At 31.2% G+C, this 13,741-nt stretch overlaps 1 protein-coding gene across 5 annotated transcripts in view; it reads left to right on the top strand.

Moving 5' to 3' along the window:
- Positions 1-13,741, top strand: part of LOC129976053 (plexin-A2-like) — a 575,617-nt gene that overhangs the window by 329,575 nt on the left and 232,301 nt on the right. The window contains exon 1 of one of the 5 annotated variants that reach the window (XM_056089406.1): positions 4,072-4,558. The exons of the other annotated variants lie outside the window; for them this stretch is intronic. The gene's annotated coding sequence lies outside the window, so the exon portion shown is untranslated. Of the gene's footprint in view, positions 1-4,071; positions 4,559-13,741 lie in introns of those variants that run through there. 5 annotated transcript variants of the gene reach the window in all.

Below are 13,741 nucleotides of genomic sequence, written 5' to 3'. Positions count from 1 at the left end.
GGTGTACCAGACTTCAAATTGAAGTCTGTAAACATATTATATTATTACGACTAGTTTAGCAATAATGTATTTTCAGTATAACTGCACTAACCAGAATTGTGGAAACCTGAAGAGAAATTGCATGTGGGAGATTTAATGGCTCATTATGCAATAGTATGTGTAGCAATGCCATAAAGCTATGCACCATTTTGAAGATAATTTAACCTAGAACATAATGCATTAAATTCTGTTCACTTAGAGTTATTTTTTTAAAAATTATAGCGAAATATTCAGAAGAAAGAAGAGCATCTTATTTGATTTATTTATTGCTTTTCTTCATTTGAATGTAGTCAATGAGCATGATTGTTTAGGAAACCAATAAAGTAGTAGCAATTGCAGTTGAAAAAAATTTTTTTTGTCGTTATTTTGGTCAATTTTTTTTTTTTTTTTTTTTTGTATTTTTCCATTTTGTGACTTGTCAAAACTTAAAAAAATATAAGAAAGGAATAAAAAGTTGTCTTGTCACCCCAAAAGCTTTATAAGGTTTTGCTATTGCTTGAACAAGGCGTTAATTATAATTAAATTAGAAATGAAATGGGTGGAAATCTAATTAAAGGCAATATTTCTTAATTTTTGAATGTAAACTCAGTCCTACAATATCAAATTGGTAAAGGCATGAAAAGGTGTGCAGCATTCAAATGATGTTGGGATAGATAAAAGATTGTGTCTAGTGATGGTAGAAAACCATATGGGAGTATACATAGAGAGATGGCGCAATGCGAGGATCTTTTGACGCAGATAGCAGGATCCTGGTCCACACAAAATTCCACACAAAAAAGTACGATTGTTTGATTTTAAAATCCGAAATGAAGGTTTGAAAGATTGGATTAAACCTCATATTCATTCTCATCAATGAGATTCTCTCATTTGATGAGACCAAAATCTCATTGTTTTGTGGAAAATTTGTAAGCAGAAGAATTGGAGATTTTTATCCTGATTGCATTACTTTTAAAAACACAATTAGTAATATGGTGTGGGCAGCAACGGGCGTAAACAGAATTTATGTGATTAATGGGAATATAATTGCACCAAATACCTAAATAAAATTCTGATAAAATGCTACCTTTCACATGTGACTCTTTCCACGATAATGAAGAGTTTATATTTCAGCAACAGCATTCTTTTCCATGGCATGTCTCTGTATATAAAAACTGGTTTCAAGACAATCATATTTCACTATCGGAATTACCTGGGAATAATCCAGACCTTGTACCGATCCGAAGTGTTGAGGAGGTTAAAGAAACTTATTACACAGAAGCAACCTCCAAAAAAGCACATCACCGAAGAAATAATCCGATCAGAGTATCACATAATAATATCCGAGGAACTAAAAGCATCGGTAAACTCCATGCAACGGCATTCCAAAGCATGCATAATGCAAAAAGTTACCTAACTAAATATATTAACTGGCATTAAACAGAATTTTTGTATATGCCTTTATTTCTGTGCTTTCTTTTTTCTTCCTTATGACTGTTATTCCAGATGGGCAGCTGTCATAAGGAAGAATGGAAAGAAGTCGTAATAAGAATGGGGAGCAGTCATAAAATTCCTCTTATAGCATTATACACTTTATTTTGTCGATTATTTTGTTCCAATTGGATGCTATGAGCCATTGAATTTTAAAAATGCACTTTTTCCAAGAAATTTCCACAATTTTGGCCACTACTCTATTTAAGTGCATCCAGTGTTCCTGATTAACACATTTTACTACTCATGGCTAGTAGTTCTATTACAAAAGATAATAAATTTAATTTAATTTTCAACAACATTATTAAGAATTGCACTTTATTGGCTATGCAAGTGTGAATGACCTAGAGTAGGGCATTATTTCGCGCTTTTTCATCATATCATCAACTTAGTTTTATGCGTCGAAAGTCAATTTGTAAAAATGCAATTTATTTGGATTATAGTGGGGGGGGATACTATTTAAAAACCCTCACAGGGGAAATTCATCGAATGAGTGCTCCCAGTGGATATTTTGAAAACTTTTAAACTTAAAGTTCTTCGTGGTCACTTTAAGCAGTTATTTCTAACTCTGGCAAAATTTTCATTTTCACTTTCTCGTATGCGGAGTATAGAGATGTAATCGTCGAAAATTCGAATTCCAGATTTTGACAAATTTTTAGACCACCTTGAGTTCGAAAAATACATTTTTGCCATGATGTCTGTCTGGAAAAGGATAAAGCGTTGAGGTAGACGGATGAAATTTCGCATGCAGTCTTTGCACCAAATTTATAAATCCTATCAAATTTTGAACAAAATCCATTGAGAGGAAGTCTATCCGTCCAACTGTTAACACAACTACAAAACGAAGAAAGTGAGATAGACGAAATTTAATAAACATATTATTTCACATCTAGAGTGTAGCACATCAAATGTTGAGCCTAATCCAACCCTGGGGTGACCGTCCGTCCGTGCGTTCTTTCAGAATTATGTAAACGCGATAATTCAAAAACGCAAATACTAAATAATATCGAATTTGATGTTTATTTTCTGACTACAGCTCTATGTCAAATTTTGGCTTTAATCGGCTGGGGGGGGGGAACACGTCTAAAACGCAAATTCACCTTTATTAGAGAGTGTGCGAGAAAGTTTTGAGGAGACCACTCCCGCTGGCTTGATTTGCATGATTTAAAACCATATAAACCATGATATTGGTCTTTAAAAATATCGTGCACAAATCAACGTTTTTCTCCATAGCACTGCCTAATAATGGCCGAAACTTTGGAACAGAAAAATGGCACTGTACATAGAATTCAATGTTTGTGCTTTAGAACTTTAAAATAAATAACGCGATTCGCATTAGAATGCAAAATTTGTAGAAAAATTAAGAAGTTTTCTTATTGCCTTTTTTGATTGAAAAACCTCAAAGAACATTGAAGTTCCCTGGAGTGAAGGAAGGGTTTTAAAAATGATTCACTTATGATCACTGTAAACAAAATGTAGGATATATTTAACTAACAAAACAATACCAAAATAAAATATATTTTTCATGGTTTTTAATTTTGATTTCTATTAGTCAAATAAATTTGAATTTTAGATTTGAATTGTATATGATATTTATTATATATATTTAACATTATATACAATTCAAAGGAGAAGAAAAAAAACTGCAAACGAATGTAGATTAAAAGCGTCGAGCCAATTTCCATTGCAGAAATACAATATATACACTGAAATGAATTTCTGTTTTTGAAAATGGGTTGTTTTTCTTCAGATTGTGTTATTTTAGAATCTAGGTGACTTATTTTATCTTTGACATCATCACTTTTTGATAATTCATTTTAAATTTAATGCAAGTATTTCCTTTGGAATAACTGTTTATTGGTTATTTAGGAAAGTCTAAATTTGCTTTATATAACTGATAAGTATTTAAAATTGGTATGTAATTATATTAATTTTCTATATTGAGTTAGAGATTTTAAAAAAATAATTTAAATCTGTGAAAATTCAGAATAGAAACTCAAAAATTTATTCTAAATTACAGTTATAAAACTGTTTTCCCACTTTTCCACTTTTCTTTTAGATATTTATGAATATCATTTATTTAAAAGCGTTTAGCGTCGCCGAATTTATTATATTGGAAAGAGTACAGATCGCTAGGTCAGTTAGGAAAGTACTCTCTGTGTGTTGGAATTTCCAATTAAGTATATATAAATGCTCACGGATTAACAATGCAAATTAAACTTCCTAGGCGAGGCCTTACGTCCCTGCAGTCGCCGAGGCTGGATTTTTAATAGGTTTTTGCACTACATACCAAAAAGCATCGACGTTCTACAGTACATATTGTCTTTTCATTCATCAACACACGCTTAATCCTTTTAAGAAACGGAACCATTTTTTCCTTCAAATTTGATTTGCAGAAACAACGCCGGTTTGAGCTTCTTTGCACAGTTGGCATCGGCCCAAAAGCCTGGATGGAGTAACATTCCATCCATAGATGGCAGCACATTCCTCCTGCGTCATCAGTGTTCACGTCATGGGGAGGGGAAAGGGAGTCCACGGCCCAGCCCGCTACGTCAGAAGGACGCCTGTTGCGCCGTCTTGCTGCAGTGCTTATCGCATCGTCTGACGAGACAGAACTGCTGCCGAAATCGGCTGCGCCCTTCCAAAAAGTTCCTTTTTGTTCCAACGCCTTCCCTTGGAAAGAAATGCACCGTCATGGCCACAGTTGAAAAAAGAACGCGAACATGGCCTCCCTCGGCTTTGAACCGCGTTCACGTTACTATAGCAACCGACCGGTGACACCGGAATGAAGATGGCCGCCTGCCTGTTGGATCTTTCTTCTGAAGTGTAGTCATCGGCGACGGATCCGGATCGGCGCGTTTCATTCATCAATTTTTTCGGGTCTCGATTCGTTGTGCTTGAAGTCGTTCAGGTTCCTTTTTCTTGACAAAAGTGACTTGGCTTGTGCTCCAGTTCTGTTTCTTTTTTAATTCCGTGTGTTCGTTCGCTTGCCCGAACGACGGACCTGGATTTTGTCAACGTTTTTGTTTGGATTTACCATCAACTGTCAAAGGTGAGTTAAAAATATCCTTATTTTGTTTTTGAAGGCACATCCGAATGAAATGATTTAACTCGATTACTTCTTTTTTTCAATCTTTTTCTGCGTTGTTGCTTTTAGAGGAATGAAAAATAATAAAAATTATATAGGCAAATATGTCAGTGGGACAAATGCGTGTTTGTGAGCTGCTATAGTTAATGTATGACTATTAGTTTCGTTATGGGGTTGTGTAATTTTTATTTTAATTATATTGTAATGTAAACTATCACATAAACAATTTATCGCTTTTGTTTATATTTCGTATTTTTAACTTTGTTTATTTAGGTTCATTCATTTGTTAGGCATTTCATTGTTTGTGGGGTTTGATATTTACTTAAGAACCCATTTTAACAGATGAAAAAAATATTCTTACTAGTTCATTATGTTCTGTAATCAGCGTTATAATTCTTTTTGAAACATTCAGTGGAGGGAATTGCATGATTTATGTTTACTTCCGTTTCGCGATAAAGCATCATTTAGGCTAAATAATTAAAGCCCCGTTTATAATAGCTTTATTACTCTTTATAATCCTTTCTTTGAACAAGCTCATTTTAAGATCGGTAATTCGCAAAACAGTGAACTTTTTATTCCATTCTTTTGTTTAATTCGGTCTTTTTGTTAGCGATTGTCCGAACAGCTCTGTGGTTAGTTCATAAAACAACTAACACGGCATCATTGCTGTTTTTCTCAGAATTGTTTGCTTTTTGTTAATGCCCGAACAGGTTTTATCACCAACTGCTAACGTCATTTCGATAACGCATTCAATTGGCAGTGATTCATCCCTTGTTATCAACACTGTCGAATGTTGAAAGAAGTGAAACAAAACTCTCAAGTCTTCATTTGGAAGGTTGCTTCTGTTTTTGGATACATCGGGGGGGGGGGGTGATCTCGCCTTCTGTTTTTGTTGAGCTGTAGAATTGAACATTTCATGCCATCTGTGTAAAGTTTTGTATAATAAATTCATTAATTAGTTGGAACATTCTATATTTAACGAATAATATTGGATTTATAGTTGGAAAATTAATGCATTATTATAAAATATATGGATATTTTAAAACTTTGATAGCGATTGAATCTTGAACATAGCATCTAACACTTGCTCTCTTAATAATTTCTGTTGAATTTATAAGCGTTGCTCGCTTTTTATTTGCATTTTTTTAAAGCAATGCTTTATAATTGCTTTTTTCTGTTTTCTAATTATAAGGCAATATTTTGGTTCGTGTAAGATTCTTAAGGAACGCTAGAAATGGATTCATCACTGTCACTATATGGAACTTTAACAATTCTGGACCTTTTAAATTTTTAAGTTTAAATATATACAATTATTCAATATGTCAGTGGCACACCGTCAAGTTTGATATCTGATTTAGTATTTGTTTTTAACTCTTAATTAAAGTACTCGGTGATTCAGTTATATCTGCAAAACGAGTTTACTTGGGAAAAACATATAATAATGCATACGTTTTTGTTAATTCCGCATCAATAAAAAGGAAAAGTACGAAAATGCTGTTGGCTTCGTTTTTGGTCTGTTTATAAAAGCAGTTTATAAATTTCATGTCTTTGAGATTATATTTTCAGAATAAATAGAGATCGGATTATGCAAGACATATTGTAAATACTACCATTTTTATCATATTATTGATTTTAAAATATTTCTTTATTTGAATTATCAAGTAGTGTTTGATATTTTTAACTTTTATTTTCCAAAAATATTACGTGGCAAAAAGGATTTTTACATATCTAAAACTCGAAAAATTATCCTTTTGTGATGCGTTTTATTCATGTGAGATTTTATTTTCCTAAAAATTTTAAAATTTAATTTGATACACAATTAGTAACAATATTTTTATCATTATGATAAAATTCAAACTGCAAAATCACTGAATAGTGTAGTTTGGATAGTTTTAAAAGTAATATTAAAAACATTACTTTTTTGGGATATAAACTTCGACCAATTCCACTTTTAAGTTGCGTGTAGTCGATTCTATTATTTCTTAATTTTCAATTTTATTAAATAACAAATTTTCAAAGGCGGATAGTTAGAAATATTTTATTCATATAATTTGTTTAAACTGTTTTATTTTTCCAAACAATTTTTAATAAAAATGTAAATGCATGGCAAGAAATTTAAAGAATTATCAGGAAATATATAATATTTCTGATCATGAAAATTTAATGTGAATTTAAATTTAATTTTTAAAATTAAACTTAAATTATTGTTAATTTATTATAAATAAGTTATTGATAAAATTAACTCTAATAGTTGTTAATTTTATTAATCTATTAATCATTAAACTAATCGAAAGTTATGAAAGAAAAGTGGAAATGCGAAGAATGCAAATATGATTTGTTACGCTCTACAAGTTTTTAAATTTTATCAGTTGTTGAATGTTGCACCTTTTAAAACCGAAATTATTATAAATTTTGTTGAAATGAAGCAAACGATTGAGTTCATCTTACTTCCAGCCTGTGCATTACAAACGAAACAAGGAACGTTCGGAATTCCGATTTACTAGTTGAACAGGTCTACGACATTGCAAGGTCATCTGACTAATTGCCGATTTTTGCATCTTTCGCAAGATTATTCGAGGTGTTTTGGTTGGAGCTCAGCGAAGAAGTCATATCGCTCCTGACCCACTTTCAAAATACTTTCCGTCTGTTCGGAGATACAATAACAAGATTGAAATCTAACATGTAGAAAAATTCGAGATGTATGTTAGGAGAGTTTATTGAGAATTACTTAAGTTTTTCGCTATCTTAAAGATTAATGCTTAGAATGTGTGTTCTGAATATTAGCTTATGGTAATCATTTTACTTTTTTTTTTTTTTTTTAATTCTTTGTGATTTTCATATTTATTTTTGTTTGAACTAAAAAAAAAAGAATGTATGGTGATATTTCTTGAATATATTCTTTAAAAAATTAAATTTTTCCTGCTTCCAAGAATTTGTATTTAATATCTTTCTTAAAAGAATTTCTCTTATACAGTCTCGTGTTTCTCTCATAAAGTATAAAACATGCTACTAGTAGATAGTAGTATGTTTTCTCTACTAATAGATAGAGACAAAAATTTATTGATAGTGCCATTGATACTTTCATTTGTGAATTATCTCTTCACTAATTTATCACTTCTCTAACAAGAAGGGGGGGGGGGAAGAGAGAAAAAAACTTTTATCTGTGCTTATTGATATATGTTAGTACCTCCTTTATTTATCAAAGTTCGTATTTCTTGCTGTCACGCTAATTAAATAATCAAGTGATTTAAATTCAAATCACATTTTGGGACGAATATAATGTAAGACTTCATGTTTTTCGGGTTTTTTATACGGAATGATGCAGGGAAATTTTTTCTGAAATTTAGCGCCATTTGCAGTTTGACATCTTGTGCAGTTGATATAAAAATCAATTTGACCAGAATGCAGTTTGATATCGTATGATTTTTAGAGCGATTTGTAAATAGTTGCCAGTTGAATTTTCTATACCGCCTTCTGGTGTTTGGTTATCGGTTTTAAGGTAGTTGGGTCATGATTTCAACTTTTATAAACGTTTTTTCATTAATAATCCAGAATCTAGTGTACATTTTATTTAAACCTCTGTGAAAGATCAGTTATTTTGCACCTGCGGGACTCTTAGTTTTCTGAGAAATTTGAAAATTTATTCTTGATGTTCTCATAAAAATTTGGAAAATAGAGCTTCGTTTTTTATTTATTTAAATTTCACTAATGCTCATTGAATCCATCTACAATTAAGTCTGTAAAGAAATTTTAAAAATGTATCACTAATCTACATTATATTCATGATTATAAGATAAAATTCTAATTATTTAGCATGAATTGCACTATCAGTTTAGCTTTTAATTGCATGGAAATTATAATTTGAAACGAATAACTTGTATAGGTTTCAAAATTAATTTTACGATGCTATTTAATTTAATTCCATAATTTGATTGCAGTGGCATTTGTTAACAGTGTATTAAAAAAATTTGCTCTAAATGCATAAGATATATTTACCAGTTATATTACTTTTTCACTCTTTGAAATTGAAAATGTTCAGTAAATGTGTGAGAAACTTCAAGTAGACTCTTGAAATTCAGAAATTTTTTATATAGATGGGAGACATGTGTACATAGAGCCACCTTTTCCCATTGTACTGTGTTATTCACCTATTCAAATGTGTGGGACTGATTTACGCACATAGTTATACTAATTATTCACCTTTGGAATCAGCATAAATACTTAAAATGATAAATTATCTCTAATAGAAGGCTTTTTAAGAAACTCCGCAAATGGTCCTAGGTACAAAACCTGGTTTTTCCGATGGTTGGTAACGGATGTCCCTAGGCCCACTCCCTGAAAGTCAGGTTTTACAGGGGAATGAATAGAAAACTAACGTGTACATAACGCATTTTAGAAAATTAAAAATATCAGGTAATGGAGAAAAACTGTTCATACCAGCTTTCGCTGGCCGAAACCGATATTGTTCTCGAATGAATGCATGTCCTCAGGATGAGTGGGATTTACTAGAGGAGGAACCCTCGCTTTAGATGACTAAAAATAAATGGAGAAAAACTGTTTTAAAAATATCATGAACAAAAAAAAGCTCAGTTCCATATAATTTTTTTTTTACTTTAGTTAAAATTTAGAAGAAATCTTATCATCATTTTAACTTTTTCTACAGGAAAGAAGAATTTAAAATTGAAATTAGGAAAAAAGTTCAAACAAATTAAATAAAAACTATCTTAAAATTGTTAAAATATACTTACAATTATAATATTTCATATTGCTTCATTTTTGCTAGTTAAAGGCATCTTAAAAAATAATATTTTTATTGCTGCTTACTTTAGCCTGGATTCTAATTCCAGTTCTAGATTTCACTTTAGATAATGTTACATATAATTGGCCATGTGAAAGTAGTGCACTTTGATCATTAATAATCAAGGCAACATTGTCAAATCTATGCCTTTGCGACTTATTAATGATCAAGTCTCACTGTAAATTGCAACTTCTTCAATATAAATGGTATATCAACATCATTTTTTGAATCGATAATAATGCGTGGTATGTAAACAGTTGTGCCATTTTCGTGTTCCGTTAACATGTTATACAGCACTCAATCTTTCACATCACAGATCTGAACCATCCCTGGACGCCCCATAACTATTTAAAACATATAATGCATAGCTAACACGTGAATTTCTTAGATATTCGGAAGATTGCTACCCCAGAGACGAAAAAGCTGTTTAATAGTGTTGCCAGAATCGGTGTGTCTAAAAGTAGAATTAACAAATAATGTTGTTTTAAATTCATTTAATTAAAGCCTTATTTTTCCATTTTTGTCACCATTTCACCGTCGTGCCAATAAAAAAAATACTTATTACGACATAATAATAATTTTCTTTAAATATTTCAAACAGTGCTGGTAAGACCTTAAATATCATGGATTAAATGACTCGTGCATAGCGAGTCACAAAGCTAATCAAACACAATGCTTGCATGAAATTTTATTATATAGTTTAGACTGCAATGGGCCAAATTATTAGTACAAGTTTTTTCATAAGTTATTGAGCATTATAATTGGAAAAATTGATTCAAACGTCAGCTGCATACATTGTCGCTATAGAGTACCGATATATATATATATATATATTTAGCTGTTTGAACACAATATTGTAATTTACTTTATAGAAACGCCTTCATCATTCCGAAACTGTTCAAATGTGCAGTGTTTTTGGCAATTTAGCACTATATTGTCCTTCTTTAATATCCATGATTTCAGCCACAAAAAATAATTTCAGTTTTTCTGCCTTGTTAAACAAAAATCTACTTTTTTAATGGTGTCGCTTATAATAGCTACTGTAAAACTTGCACCATCTACAATGCCTGAAATCCATCGGATGCCTGTGAAACGCAGGACTTTCAGAATTTTTTTCCTCTGTCCGTTCCGATTGCTTGTTGTTCTTCGATTTCTTTTTTTGGAATGTCTGAAAGAAATCTTCATCTTCCTAGTTTTTGACCGCCTCGACAATAAGGCAACGACAAGATACTGAACTAGAGCCTTCCCTTTGTCTTTAGAGAGTCCAACACTATGTCGTTAGAATATGTTCTATTAAAATACGTATTTTCTGCATTAGTCTATCAACAAAATCAATGCTGTACTCCAAACTGTCGTGCTGCAGCCTAAACGGAACTCGTTTTAAAACTGCTACTGAAGCCGCAGTTGTATCATCTCTTTTTGGTTTTGAACCTCTTTCTTCTATCAGCATTTCTGGACGCTAAATGTATAAATATGACTTTGTACTTAAAGAAGAATACTGATGAGTTAGGAAATCGCGGTACAAAAGTGTGGTGAATTCAAGTTTGATTTAAAATATGGTAGAAACCTTATTGTTAATCATACTTTTTAAAAAATATAAAAAAAAATGTTATCTTCTTTAACAAATTCACATGCTTATTTAAGTAAATTATCTGAAATAATAATAGCAAATGTATTATTTATGAATCAAGCACATTGAAAGTTCTTGGTTAAGGAAACCAACCCCATTCCCCTTTCATTAAAAAAAAAAAAAAAAAAAAAAAAAAACATTCAGAAGCAAAAAGATTTATTCAAAAAAAGATTTAGATAATGTAGGCTTTTCTTCTATTTTTATGAAAAGTATTTTTAAAAAATAACAATGTTAAGCGTATGATTGCTGTTGTGTCTAGGTCCATGGCAACTAAGTGGCTTAAGTTCGCTATATAATTTCATACAAAATGGGGGGAAAAAATCACATAGGGAAGGGACTTGTTCAATATTTCAGTTAACGTTACAAATATATAAGTGAGCACTATAATTCAAGGGAAAATATTTTATTTACTTTTGCGAAACAGCGGAAGAGATGAAGCGCAGAATTTTACTTGAGACCACCTAAAAACTTTTTTTCACTTATAACTTGTCACATTTCGCTTCTACAAGATTTCAAAATATTTGACAGCGATTAGTGTTACCACTCATGCAATTCGGTAATAAAATTCAAAATTAAATATTGCTCAGTTAAAGAGAAGTGGCCCTAGGTACACACATTTCCGCTATATTTTCTTTCTTTTAAAAATTGAAAATTACAAATTTTGTTGCTCTGATATTGTTCTAGAAGAAACATTGCACGATGAAGCAAACGCAAAAGTGGAATCAGTCATTTGACGCTTTCAGACATTTCATTTGACGCTGTGCCTTCTAAACTATTATTATTATGTTATCAGCTTTTTGCTATGTAATATGATTCGTTTACCAGGGGTGAGGGATAAAATGAAGTCAAATTGTGTTCACGTGATATGCGTTAAGAATACGCACCAGTTTCACTTTGGTCTATTTTGCATAAGAAAAAAGAGACTTGACGCCGCTGCAGGGTGTTTATACTGTATACAATTAAATACTTATTACCTCACTTGAATCCCTTCCCATTATAAACTACTGAAAAGTATTAACATCTAGTAAGTTTCAATCGCTGCTCGAAAAAAGTATCATAGAATACTACTGGAGAAATAATTCTGAAAAGTTATTAATCATATTCGGGGTTTTTTTTATTATTATTATATTGCATGAAATATCCCTCCTCCTCCTCTCCTTTAGAAACATTTCAGTATGTTATGCAATTTTATGTGCTGCTGCTACAGACTAGTATTCAGTGAAATAATGTGTTTTCTTTGTTGTTATTCTTATAAGTACGATGAACGTCTTCATTACTTGTAAAGTTGTATACTTGGGAAATCTTTTAAGAGGTCTTAGTTATGTGGATGAAAAAAAGAACATGCATAAAATAGACATAAAATTTATTTTGATGAATGGGCAGCTGCATCATTAACTTCTGTTTTTGCAATAACAATAAAAAAATACACCGCCAAAAGAATATATACATACAGGAATGTTATTTAAACAATTATATCTTTGTTTTGTCTTTAACTTTTAATAGTGCAAGTATTCTTCTGTGCATTTTGTGAAGAAATTTACGATCACGAAACTAAGTGCAGTTGCTGATAAAAACAGGAATGCATTGTTGTATTAATAAATTTGAACTTGTATTTCCCGGCTTTAAGAAACTAGATTTGTTCATGAATTTGAAATTTACGATTGCAGTTTTCTAATGTCATACTTTTGATTCATTTTTCATTAAACTGTGTTTTATCTAGCTGTTTTTTATTAAAAATATTATATTAATGAGAATATCAAATATGCAATTTATATATTTTATCATATTATGTCTCCTCCTCCCTTTAACTTTCGAAATTATTTAATTATGTTTGGATCCCACATTATGTGGAGGGGGGGGGGGTGACAATGACTGTATTCAATCTGTGTATTTAGTCGATTGAATACTTTAATCTTACATTAATTATTATCAGGCTTTCTAAAACAGTGAAATAAAAAAATGTATTAACGAATTCCACCGCGAAATTGAAATCTCTAGTTACAGAATATTCTCCATTCATTTTATGATATTGCTTTATACACAGACAACTAATGTTATCACCAGCAATCTAATTTTGAGAAAAACAGCTTTCATTAACTACAGGAAGAAGCTATTGCTTGCCTCTTATATATCCAGTGTCCTGCAGTTTAACGCTGTTGGTAGCGGAACTAAGAACTAATTTAGCTATGCAACTATCGCCATGTTTAAAATTCGGCGAGTGCAGAATATTTTTGCATTAAAGTCTTTATGTGTGATGAAGAGTATGGCAGTAATTCACATGTTCACATTCTATACACCACTGACGACCCCTCTTAACTAAGTCGACAAGCAAACTTATCTGATACTTCCCAGTTTTTGATCACTGTTTCTGTTGATTATCATAATTATTCAATATTTGGGTTTCTTAAGAAATAAATAAAAATGAAATATATAACACTGACATTTCTCCTCAAATGTTTTGTGATTAAATATCATCCACTGATATGACAACAGCCAATTGATGTGATTTGGCAAGACGCAAAAACGTTATTTCTTTACATTTTAATGTTTTTTAACGAAAAGAAAATGATCCTAGCTGAAATCAGGATAAAAAGGGACCCATTTTATCCTTACTTTAGCCAGTTTTATACTGTTGGAATAATCTAAACAATAGTAAATAGTTTTGAATATCTATTATTCGTAATAGAAAAATGCATACGCATTACATTAATTAAGTGCA

The sequence above is a fragment of the Argiope bruennichi genome, chromosome 7, assembly GCF_947563725.1.
Source record: "Argiope bruennichi chromosome 7, qqArgBrue1.1, whole genome shotgun sequence".
Classification (NCBI taxonomy): domain Eukaryota; kingdom Metazoa; phylum Arthropoda; class Arachnida; order Araneae; family Araneidae; genus Argiope; species Argiope bruennichi.
This window is presented reverse-complemented; position numbering and strand designations above follow the sequence as displayed.